The following is a 12017-nucleotide window of genomic DNA, read 5'->3' on the forward strand; positions in this document are numbered from 1 at the left end:
TGGAGATCGTGTCATTACAGATGCGTATTTTGCCGATGATTTGGCCATTCTGTCGGACTCCATGGAGCAGTTGCTGGAAGCGCTTCGAATCCTACGAGAAGAGGCAGCAAAAGTAGGACTGCAGATAAACTGGACTAAAACGAAAATTATGGCCATAGACCCATCTTCCCCTACTTCCAATCCTTCAGTTAGCCTAGATAACACCACTAGCATCGAAGTTGTCCAAAGGTTCACTTACCTGGGCTCCATAATTTCTTCAGATGGCTCGCTTCTTTCTGAACTACAAGCGAGAATATCCAAAGCGGCTTCTGCCATGGGAAGGCTGAACCGTCACCTCTGGCGAAAACCAAAAATCAGTCGCACAACGAAGCTTCGGATTTTCACTGCCCTCGTCGGCTCTGCGATGCTCTATGGAGCTAAGACGTGGCAAGCTTCAGCAGCAACCCTCAAGGCAATTGATGTCTTTCAGTCGAGGAGCCTGAGGAGGATCGAAGGTCTACGATGGTTCGACTTCGTCAGCAATGAGAAGTTGCTGCAGCTCACCAAGCAGTCTCGATTTTGACCCAAGCAGCCGAGCGAACACTACGATGGTTTGGACACCTACTTTGAATGCCTCCAAACATACCTGCGAAAACGATCCATGACTTCGACCCTGTCAAAGCCGGTTGGAAGCGACCTCGCGGCCGACCGAAGAAACAATGGTCTGACAGCCTGTCCGAGTTCCTGACGATGGAGAATATCAGGTTGAGTGATTTGCAAACGCTTGCCATCGACCGAAGTGGATGGAGGAGGCAGACGGCACTCTACACCGAGCAGCGCCCGGCAGGAGACATAAGTAAAGTAAAAGTCAAAATTTTTTTCAAAGATATACCCCAGTTCTAAGATTCACCAAAGAAGATCAAAAGTTCCACTTCAGTTTTCAATTTTTCAAAGAATAGAAACAAGTTCCAGTTCAATTCTGAATTTTTCTCAAAGAAGAGAAAGAAGTCTCACTTCACTTCTTAATTTTCTCAAAGAATAAAACAATTTCAAGTTTTGTTCTGAATTTTTCCCTAGAAGATAGAAAAAGTTATAATTCGATTCTGAATTTTTTCCAAAGAAGGAAAAAGTTCCACTCTTATTCTGAGTTTTCTCAAAGAAGTGAAGGAAAGTCCTAGTTTTATGCTGAATTTCTCCATAGAAGAGGAAAAAACTTACACTTCGATTCTGAATTTTTTCTAAGATATACTCCGGCTCTGAGATTAACCAAAGTAGATAAAAGTTCTACTTCAGTTTTGAATTTTTCAAATAAGAAAAAATCTCATGCTTTCTTCTGAATTTTTCCATAGAAGAGAAAATTGCTAATTTTCAATTGTGAATTTTTTTGAATGAAGAGAAAAAAGTTAAACTTCGACTCTGAATTTTTCCCAAGAGCGACAAGAATAGTTACACTTCATTTATGAGTTTCCCCGGAAAAAGTTCCACTTAAGTTCTGAATTTTATCAAAGATGAGAAAGAGTTACACTTCGATTCTGAATTTTCTCAAAGAAGAGAAAAAAGTTCAAGTTCTGTTCTGGATTTTTCCATAGAAAAAGAAAAAGTTATACTTCTATTCTGGATTTTTTCCGGAGAAGAGAAAAAGTTTTACTTCGATTCTGAATTTTTTCACAGAAGAAAAGAAGTTCCACTTTAATTCTGAATTTTCTCAATGAAGAGAAAAAGTTACACTTCGATTCCAAATTTTTCAAAGAAAAGAAAAAAGTTCCAGGTCAATTCTGAATTTTCTCAACGAAGAGAAAGAAGTCCCACTTCAGTTCTGGATTTTTTTCCAGAGAAGAGAAAAATGTTAAACTTTGATTCTGCATTTTCCGTATAAGATAAGGAAAGTTACAAATAAGTTCTGAGCTTCCCGAAGAAGAAAAATGTTCCGCTTAAAATCTGAATTTTCTGAAAGATGTGAAAGAGATACACATTGATTCTGAATTTTCTCAAAGGTTATCATTTAGAAAAATTTGTTATAATCATAAAAAACTTGTTACCATTTACAGAAAACTTGTTACTGTTAAGAAAAATTTGTTAATATTATTAAAGAAATGGTTATCGTTAACAGAAAACTTGTTACTATTAGAAAAAATTTGTAAATCAGTTCTGAGCTTCCCCAAGAAGAAAAAAGTTCCGCTTAAGTTCTAAATTTTATCAAAGATGCGAAAGAGATACACCTTGATTCTGAATTTTGTCAAAGTTTATCATTTAGAAATTTTTTTTACAATTATTAAAAACCTTTTACCATTAACAGAAAACTTGTTACTATTAACAAAAATCTGTTAATATAAAGAAAGAAATTGTTATCGTTAACAGAAAACTTTTTACTGTTAGAAAAAATTTGTTACTATTAAGAAAAACTTGTTACTTCTAAGGAAAAAATTGTTAGTATAAAGAAAAACTTGTTACAGTTATGTTTTTTTTTACTATTAACAGAGAACTTGTTACTTCTATGAAAAATTTGTTACCATTGAGAGAAAACATGCTACTATTAGAAAAAATTGTTACTACTATGAAAAACCTGTTAGTTTTAAGAAAAATTTTGTTACTATTAAGAAGATTTTGTTACTTCTAAGAATAAAAATATTGTTAGTATTAAGAAAAAATTTGTTACAATTATGAAAAAACAACTTGTTACCATTAATAAAACTTGTTACTATTAGAAAAATGCTGTTGGTATTAAGACAAACTTTTTACTTCTAAGAAAAATTTTGTTAGTATTAAGAAAAACTTGGTACAATAATAAAAAACCCTGTCACTTCTGAGAAAAATTTTTAGTATTATGAAAAACGTGATGCCATTAACAGAAAACTTGTTGCTATTAAACAAATTTAGTTATTATTAAGAAAAAAATTAGTTAGTATAAAAAAAACATGGCATCTAGGTTTGTCGGCTAGCAATAACACGAAATAGTGGATTTAAAGCATGGTTTTAAATATGAAAATATTTGGAAATTGTCTTAGAAGCGATAATAAGCATGACGAGGTGCCTTCGGATAGATACATTGTGCCAGTCTGCTCTAGAGGTTGAATTTTTTCATGCATTGGATTTATTTAACCCCTAGGAAAATAATGAAAACTATGAAAAAAAATAGAAATACGGAAAGTGATCCCTTAAAATTCTCAAACCTCGACCCGTAAGCCCTTGAAAATATTAAAAATATGAAAACAAATATAAAAATGAAGAATTTATGTACAGTTTCAACTACCTATGGCTAAGTATGTTAAAGGTGAGCCATTTTGTGGCGAAAAACACACACAAATAGAATAAAATGTTAAATGTTCCTTTATTACCTATACAATAAGACAAAAAACGAAGAATTTATAGACAATTTTAACTCGTTATGACTATGTTTGTTAAAGATGAGCCATTTTCTTGAGAAAACACACAAAATTGGAAATAAAAGCAAAATATTCCTTTATTACCTCTGCAATATGAAACGAAGGTAAAACCTCTCCAAAGGGTCTAACGGGTCTTTTTAAGTGTTACAGCATCAGTTAAAGTACATCAAAGAATCTCAGTGTGAGGTTTCACGTATTTATCTACAAGAAATGTAGAATTTGTTACTTTTTCGATGAAAATAATAAGAAAATAGAATGGTCAATCTGGTAAAATTTATTAGTGTAATGTAGTAGTCAGAGAATTTCACAATGTCGTTAGGAGTCAGGAAATAATCTTAGAAAATCATGCTTATTCACTGTTTTAGTGAAAAATCTTCGACAATTTTGCTTGTATTCTAAGTTTTGTATTCTATTGAAGCAAATTCGATTTTGAAAAAAGGGCAAAACACCTCCATAAGTTGTAACGGGTCTTGATAAAAGTTAAAACATCAGGAAAGCACATCAAAGAATCTTAGTGTGGAGGTTTCACGCGTTTATTTACAAGGAATATATAATTTGTGGCTTTTTCGCCTAAAATAATGTAAAAAATAGACATTTCAGCCTGCCAAATTAATGAGTGTGATGTAGTAGTCAAAGAACTTCACAATTTGTGTAAACTCTGGGAAAATCTTAGAAAATCACTGGTTATTCACTCTATCAGTGAAAACTATTCGAGAATTTTGCCTGCAATCTAAGTTTTGTATCCTATTGAAGCAAACTTGAGTTTTGAAAAATGCCTGAAAGGGTGTAACGGGTCTTGTTAAAAGTTACAGCATCAAACAAAGCACATGTGAAGGCTTCACGTGCTTATCTACAAAATATGTCTGAAAAATGTCTTAGGAATGATGAATGGGGTATCTGAGGGGCAGTCATACAATATCGCTGTGGTTCGAATGACATAGAGTAACATATTCTACAGCTTAAAAGTTAAGGTGGGAGAGTTAACAAAAAAATTTTCCGTGAAGGGGGAGAGTGAAACTCTAACATGCACTCAAAGAAATCGTGCGTTTTCATTAAAAGCCCTTAAGTATACCTCTTAATACGGTTTAAATTTATCTCTAATATCAAATCGCCCACTGGAAATTATTGCTAGGGGGGCTGTTGCATATTATCACGGTGGTGTGAAATATTCATAGTCTTGGCTCGAAACACTGTATTTTCGTTTAGGGTTCTAAGAAATACCTCAGTAGTGCCTGAAAATTATACAGCACATCAAAGAATCTTAGTGTGAAGGTTTCATATGTTTATCTACAGGAAATGTCTGAAAAATGTCTTAGGAATGATGAATGGGGTGTCAGACGGGCAGTCAAATAATGTTGCTGTGGTGTGAAATGCACAGAGTAGCATGTTTTAGAGCTTAAAAGTTAAAGTGGTGGTATAAAAAGAATTTTTCTTCGGAGGGGAAGTGAAAATCTAACATACATTCAAAGAAAGGATGCGTTTTCATTGAAAACCCTTAAAAAATACCCCTTAATACGGTTTAAATTTATCTGTAATGCCATTCCCACCCAATGGAAATGATTGCTAGGATGTGGTGGCTGCCGCATATTGTCACGGTGGTGTGAAGTATTTATATTCTTGGCTAAAAAATGGTGTATTTTCATTAAGGGCTCTCAGAAATTTCTCATTAGTGCCTAAATTTGCATCCAATATTAACCCTCCCTTCCTCCCTGGGATTGTCTGCTAGGACGTATTTTTCTTTAATGCATGGTTCTTTTTGCTTATACTTTATTCCTTATAAGACTTTTCACATTTTCTTTTTTGTTTGTCGTGTTTTAAACTGTTTTTTCTTTGTTTTAATAATCTTGTAATATTATTGTTTTTATACTCTAGGCAGGCATGCCTTTCCAAAAACTAACAAACAAGTATGTATCCGATAAGAGAGTCATGCATACTCCTGCCATTTACCTGTGCCCCAGCCTTTTAAACATTTGCCTCTCAAATACTTGGACTATCTGTCTTGGCTTTTCTCTGACTACAATTGGCCATGTCTTGATGCAACCTATGCAACCTACAGAGGTCGAGGCCCGCGGCCTCGACCGAGTTCGTTGATTTTGAATTAAAGTTATCAAGTATTTTGCAGTAGGTTGCAAAGGTCATGGAAACATTGCATGCACTGGAATCATATGGAAGTCTACTAGGGATATCGTAACGTCACAGGACTGCGCTTGAAACTACGAATAGGGCTGCGCTGGAATGTATGATGCTTATACTACTATCGGGGTTGAGTTAAACAGGGTCAGGTTAAACGGGGGTTAAGGTGCATGAGGGTTGAGTTAAATGAGGATTGAATTGCATGGGGGTTGATTTGAAAGGAGGTTAGTTTAAATATAGACTGAGCTGCACGAAGGTTCAATTACACGGGGTTGAGTTGAGTTCAACGAAGTTTGAGTTTAATGGGGGTTAGTTTGACGGGTATTGAGCTGAATTAAGGTTGATTTACATGGGGGTTCAGTTGAAAGGGGCTGAATTAAATGGGGGATGAGTTGCGCCATGATTTAGTTAAACCAATGGTTGAGTTGCGCGTGGGCAGAGTTAAATGTTGTGCAGGTAAACAAGGGTTCAGCTGCAAGGAGCTTGAGTTCCATGAGGGTTCAATTACACGAGGGTTGATTCATGCGGGAGTTAATTCGAAATTTTTAGTGTTATATGGTACTTTTTGACAGCGTTATTCAGAAAAATCTATACAAACTGCGTAGGTACAGAAATTTCTTTAATGACACTTTAAACCGTTTTCCATGATGCTGCATTAGCTTGCTAGTTCCGTCAGTCAGTAAACGATTTATGAGAAGCATAAAGGGGCTGAGAGGGGGAATATACAAGATAGGGATTAGAAAGTGATTAAATATACAAGGACTTAAAATGAGTTCTTTAACAGCTCTCTATGATGTTCCCTTGCCCAACTACCAGCGAAAAAAAGGAAGAAATAAAAGCGATTTTTATCTTCATTGTTTTGAAAACGACTGCTAATGAACAAGGTCAATTTGATTGATACTAACAGTATTTTTCGCAGTATTTCAAGATTGAAAGAGCTGAGTGAGGAAAATTTATTTTAAAAAGTATAATTTTCAGTTGAAATGTTTTAAAAGACAATCAGTTGCACATTTGTTGCACTTGTAAATGCGTCCGCATATAGTTTTTGATGGGTTATTTTATTTTTTTTCTAAACTGATTTAGTTCTTGAGCTTTTGCAAATGGTATTTTGATGCTTTCGTGGTGCGTATCTTTGAGATGTAAATAAGAGTTAATGGGCTTTTAGCTATTTAGTTTGGTCAAAAGCTGCTATAAAATTTGCACGTATTCACAAAGTTTACCCGTTTTCTGCCTAAAAACCAAAACTTTAGTGCTACCTTCAAAAGTAAGAAGAGTAATTGACCAGAATTTGGAGAAGATGTAGATGCACCTTTTCTGCCATTTTTTACAAAAGTGCTGTTATCTCCAATCCAATAAAAAAAAAGATAAAAAAGACAACTACCATTTTTATTTTGAGTTCCCCATGCTCTGTGTATTGGAAGCCCAAGGCCTGTAACACAGTTAAGAAGTTAAAGAAATGAATATTGTGCTGAAGCAGCAATCTCAATTATAAAAGTACCATATAATTTTTATCCTGACGACTATCGCTTTTTTGGGCAAAGCGCGCTGATTGTCTAATAACATATGTTTATAAAATTAACTATATTACTTTACTGGGTAACGCTATATTGCTTGCTCATTATTTTCCAATTTTACAAATGAAGCTGAGTTTCCTTCTTATTAATTTTCTAAAAATATCTAAAAAGGCCGTAACTATGGAACGTTACTGATTAATATTTATAATTTAATTTTAATACTAAAAACTGATATATTTAAGTTTTATGCTTCATAGCTATACAAAATATAAAGCTTTTTCAAAGATTGTTCAAGCTGAAGCTTTTACAAAATTAAACATTTCTTATGTAAGCTCATGGGTACTCATCTATGCTAAATTTGACGACATATTTTTATTGAGATTGCCCCCTCTTTAGGTTGTGCTCATTCTTTTTCCATAATTATGCGAACTTTCTTATGTACAAATAATTTGGATGTTTATCATCAAACTTGAAAAAAAAATATTGGAATCATAGGCAACGCAATAGTGCTGCCTAAGTAAAGAACGATGTGGCCACAAGGCATTTTTTTCTTCTGACCAAGGAACTTCGTACAGAAGGAGTTGTCGTAAAAACTTTGAAAGGGGCTCATTCGCTCAGAAATAGAAAGTTCTAGTAACTTTTTTAGAAATCAAAAGTGATTTGAGGGCAACCTGCACCCCCCCCCCGCACGTCCATCATTTTTCAAAACACATCCAATCAAAATTTGAGGTAGATATTTTGTTCAGCATAGTTGGTATGTCCAGTAATTATGTCTTTGAGAATGACCCCCCCCCCACACAGAGCTCAGGGCAAGGGCTGTAAGTTATACTTGTTGCCTACTATTAATCTATATGGGTTTTATGGAAAGGGGGTCTTATAGACTTTGGAGAGGGCTCATTCAATTGGAAATCAGAAGTTCTAGTGCCCTTTTTAAGAGTCAAAAGTGGGGCAGGGCAACTACGCTCCCCTCCCCTCCCCGAAGCCTTCATTTCCCCAAACGCATCTGATAAAATTGTAAGATAGCCCATTAGTTGAAAATAGTCCACAAAGCATTTAACATTACCTCTAGGGTTGGCATAACCCCCCAGAGGCAAGAGTTGTAAGCTAATCCCCGGGGACAATTAGTTCATTGTTTACATATTTTATTTGTTAGTGAGAAAGGTGGGCTGTTTAACCTACACTTTCCAAAAAGATGAAATTGAACTAATTGAACTTTAGTTTCTGAATTGAACTAAATCAAAACACGTTATTTGCATACGGGTTGTACTTTCAGGAAATGATAAGGGAGATGATCATTTGACAAAAAAGGCAATACTTGTACGCTCCTACTAGTATTACTGATACTATTATTACTACTTATACTGCTACTACCACTACTAGCACTAAAACTAATTGATATACAGGATAATTGCTGATACACGTGAATCAGCAATAATTTTGGAATGGCTCACCATATCCAGAAATAGTTCTGGAACACCATGAGTGGCATTTCCAACTGACCAAAAGGCAAAATATACCTGTTACTACTGCTATTAATACTATTGCTACTACTGTTCCAACTATTACCTCTACTACTATGATATTAGTACAACTAAGGCTAAGCGTATGAAAGTAAAAATTTGACGGGATATTAAAGGGGAATTTGAACTTAATCAAAAACACTTTTTGCATGCAGATTGTCGAAAGAAGGTATCTCAAGAATTCATTTGGGTATTAAATTGAAGCTTTCGGAGCTTCTACCTTTCTCCTTCTTCTCACCACTTTATGCTACAAGACAGATCTTTACAGAAGAACAAAATATGCTCTTGTTCTTGCAAAATAATACTTGCAAGTCGTTTGCCATATGCATTATGGTTTAACACCGCTTGAAGTTCGTCAGCTTGCTTGCAGCTATTCTCTTGCCAAAGGACTTACCATGTCAAATTCATGGACAAGCAGTCAAAATCAAAATGCAGCAGGGGAAGATTGGTACCGTGGCTTTATGGCAAGGCACCCACATCTTACTGTAAGAGCACCTGAAGCAACATGTCTCGGCCATGCAACCGCTTTCAATCCTGTGACAGTTGGGATAATTTTTGAAAATCTTGGTGATTTTTATGAGCACCACGAAATTACCGCGCAAAATATTTGGAATGTAGACGAAACGGGAACTTGTGATCCATCTGATAAGATGGCCTTCAACAGTAAACTTACCTACGATTTGATATATAGAATGTGTGTCTTTGAGTAGGCTACTGTCCTTAGTCTGTTGAATTCAGAACGACAATTAAAAATCTGATAAACAAAAAATTCTAGGACTAATTTTAGAGGAGTAACAGCTTTTCTTGACTTAAGTTAAGACGGTGGCAAACATGGGCCTTTCTGTGGCCAACTTTAACGGGGGTGGCCCTGGTTCCCCATTTTCAGACTACGTCAGTGTAACCTATTTTTCTCCTACATCCCGAAACACTGGTCTTCAGTTTTTTTTAGATACCCCAAACATGAATATCTACGTGGCAACTTTCAGAATTATTTAAAGTCGAAAACTGTGCTTACAAAAAATAAATAACCAGAAAAGTGGCGAACATGGGCTGTTCTCCTCTACAACTATGCCTAAGAGTGTGAAGTGAAATTTTTAAGAACTTTTATGGGAGGAAGGTAAACTGAATTACAACGCACCGTCTATATGCAAGTTCTCAAAAAGGCATATCAGAAATATCTTAGGAACATTCAGTCACAAATTAGAAATCATGTTGCCACTATCAAGGGTCAAAACCTGTTGGCAGGCGGCCAATCATGGACCATCAAACGTTTTTTCCATTACTCTCTTTTTTTTTCGGATTTACTCACACTTACTTTATAGTCCCAGATTTCCGGGGACAAGATTTCCTACTCTTCCCCCACCTGAGGGCACTCATGTTCCAGTGATCACTTATTTTCAGATAAAAGGTGAGGAAATACCTGTCAAAGTATACTTCAGAAAATAAATATAGAACCGAGAATGTTTCGTGACAACAACACGAAACTGACCTCACGTTCAATATAACTTAATGCAATGAATTGCACTTGATTATCACCACTGTCAGCCAATAAAAATCATTCTCTTCCAAAGGTATGTTCCATTAAGATTGCCACGATTCTTGGGAATATAGGAGATTTCCTTTTTTTCTGTAATAAAAGAGATCAAAGAGCATTTGTTTTACAAGTCTAATTAGATTATGTAATTTACAATGCGCATCTTGTTTTTGCTAGATAGTTTGGGAGACATAGCCCTAAACCAACTTAATGCCTGGCAACTTTCCAGAGCTGAAAAAAAATATACCAGAAACAAAAGGTTAGAAGCAGAAAACAATCCTGAGAAAAAAAAAATCGTGACAAGTGTGCAAGAGCCAAAGGCCTGAATGATATATAACTTCATGATAACACGCGTGCAAGGGCGGAAGGTCCGAACGAGGGACAGGATGGCGTGGGCGGAAGCTGTCTTATTATTTCTAGAAAAATGACCCAAAGTACCGGTTGTGTTGGCATTTTTTTGTTATTGGTAGAATCTTTGAAGCATAAAATATTCCGTAGGCCTATTCAGAAAGTTAGTGAAAATAGGCAAAATATTTTTTTAGGAATAATTCTAGCTCTAGGTTATAAAATACCTCTAATAGCATTAATTAGCATAAATGTACTTTATTCATAACATTAAGAAGCGCAACATAATCTACAGTGTAAAAAACACACTTCTTTGCTTTGTTTTGCTGGCGTGCCAAAATCCTAGCAATTGAATAAACGTAATAACAAAACCAAAATAAAAAATTACATCAAGCATAACAGATATATTACATATAGCAAAGATTACCGTGAAAAACTGTTTGAATTGAATGATACTGGTTGGATTAAAATCTTGATTATGTTTCGATTTTGGTTTGGTTTCACATTTTAGTTTTCTTTTCAAGCTTGCTTTTACCTCGAGCTCAATTTGTTTGGTTATCTCGTAAATTCAATGACACTTAAGGTTCAAAACTAGTGAGCGCCAAACGTTGCAGATTTCAAACAACTGCTACTTCCCTGATTGGGACATAGCGCTTCGCATAATTTCACAGCACAAGAAGTGAGTTTGTTGAACTCACAGCATACGAATTGCACGGTTCGGAAGAATTTTTGAGCAGCATTTAAAAATTTACAAGTTAAAATTCTCTTTTACTATGTTTCTTCAATCAATTTAAAATATATGTGATTAAAATATTTTTGATTTGACATTAAAATACTGAAGGTTTTGGCTCGGCCTTAGCTAAAAAAAAAAGAAGTTCGGTTCGATTTTGATTCGACTTCAAAACTTGAAATTTTCGTTCGGTTAGACTGAAAAGTTCAGATGACACTTGAATTCCAGTTCGATTTAACATGAAAATGTGAGATTCAGATTATTTCAACATTAAAGAGAAAAGATAAAGTTTAGTTTGAGTTTGATTCAAGCAGTAAATGAGAGGTTCGCATAACCTCATTAGGTTGTCCATAATGGTAAAAATACATAGACAGCAGACTGGAATATACTGAAGGTGTAATATGCTCTCCGGTGATACAGCTCCTTCAATATATCATCTGCCGTAAAAATAATAGGCCAGTTCGTTGGGATCAATGAAAGTCTGACGCTCGTCTCGCTCATCCTTGTGTACATTGTTTGCCAGTAGTTCGTAGTACCGTTGCTCAGGAGTGCTTATGGCTGACCCTCTATATATTGGGGGTCTGGCAGTCACATACAACATTAGAAAGACAATCAGAAGAAGTACCTGGAAGAAATAATTATTTCGTCAAACTTTATGTAATCTGGTATTTTATACTATTTTAAAACTAAGTTTCAATATAATATATACCTTAATAATGGGTAGGACGTTAAAATGTATTTCAGGGGAGAAGAGAGGGGGGATAAAACCCAAAATGAGTGAATTAAATGGAAATTATAGGGGAATTCTTTGAATACCCATGACTGTGAATGCTGCTCTATTGTGGCGTTGTACGAATAAATAGGATTTTTTTTTTAAAC

At 35.2% G+C, this 12017-nt stretch overlaps 1 long non-coding RNA gene across 1 annotated transcript in view; it reads right to left on the bottom strand.

The window, feature by feature from the left end:
- Window positions 1–10674: 10674 nt before the first annotated feature.
- The window catches only part of LOC148953279 (uncharacterized), a 32534-nt gene continuing 31191 nt past the window's right edge, over window positions 10675–12017 (bottom strand). The window contains exon 2 of the long non-coding RNA XR_016141630.1: window positions 10675–11763. This is a non-coding gene — a long non-coding RNA (uncharacterized LOC148953279). The remainder of the gene's footprint in view (window positions 11764–12017) is intronic.

Source organism: Artemia sp. Qi Xiang Cuo, chromosome 4 (genome assembly GCF_049724085.1).
Source record: "Artemia sp. Qi Xiang Cuo chromosome 4, ASM4972408v1, whole genome shotgun sequence".
NCBI lineage: Eukaryota > Metazoa > Arthropoda > Branchiopoda > Anostraca > Artemiidae > Artemia > Artemia sp. Qi Xiang Cuo.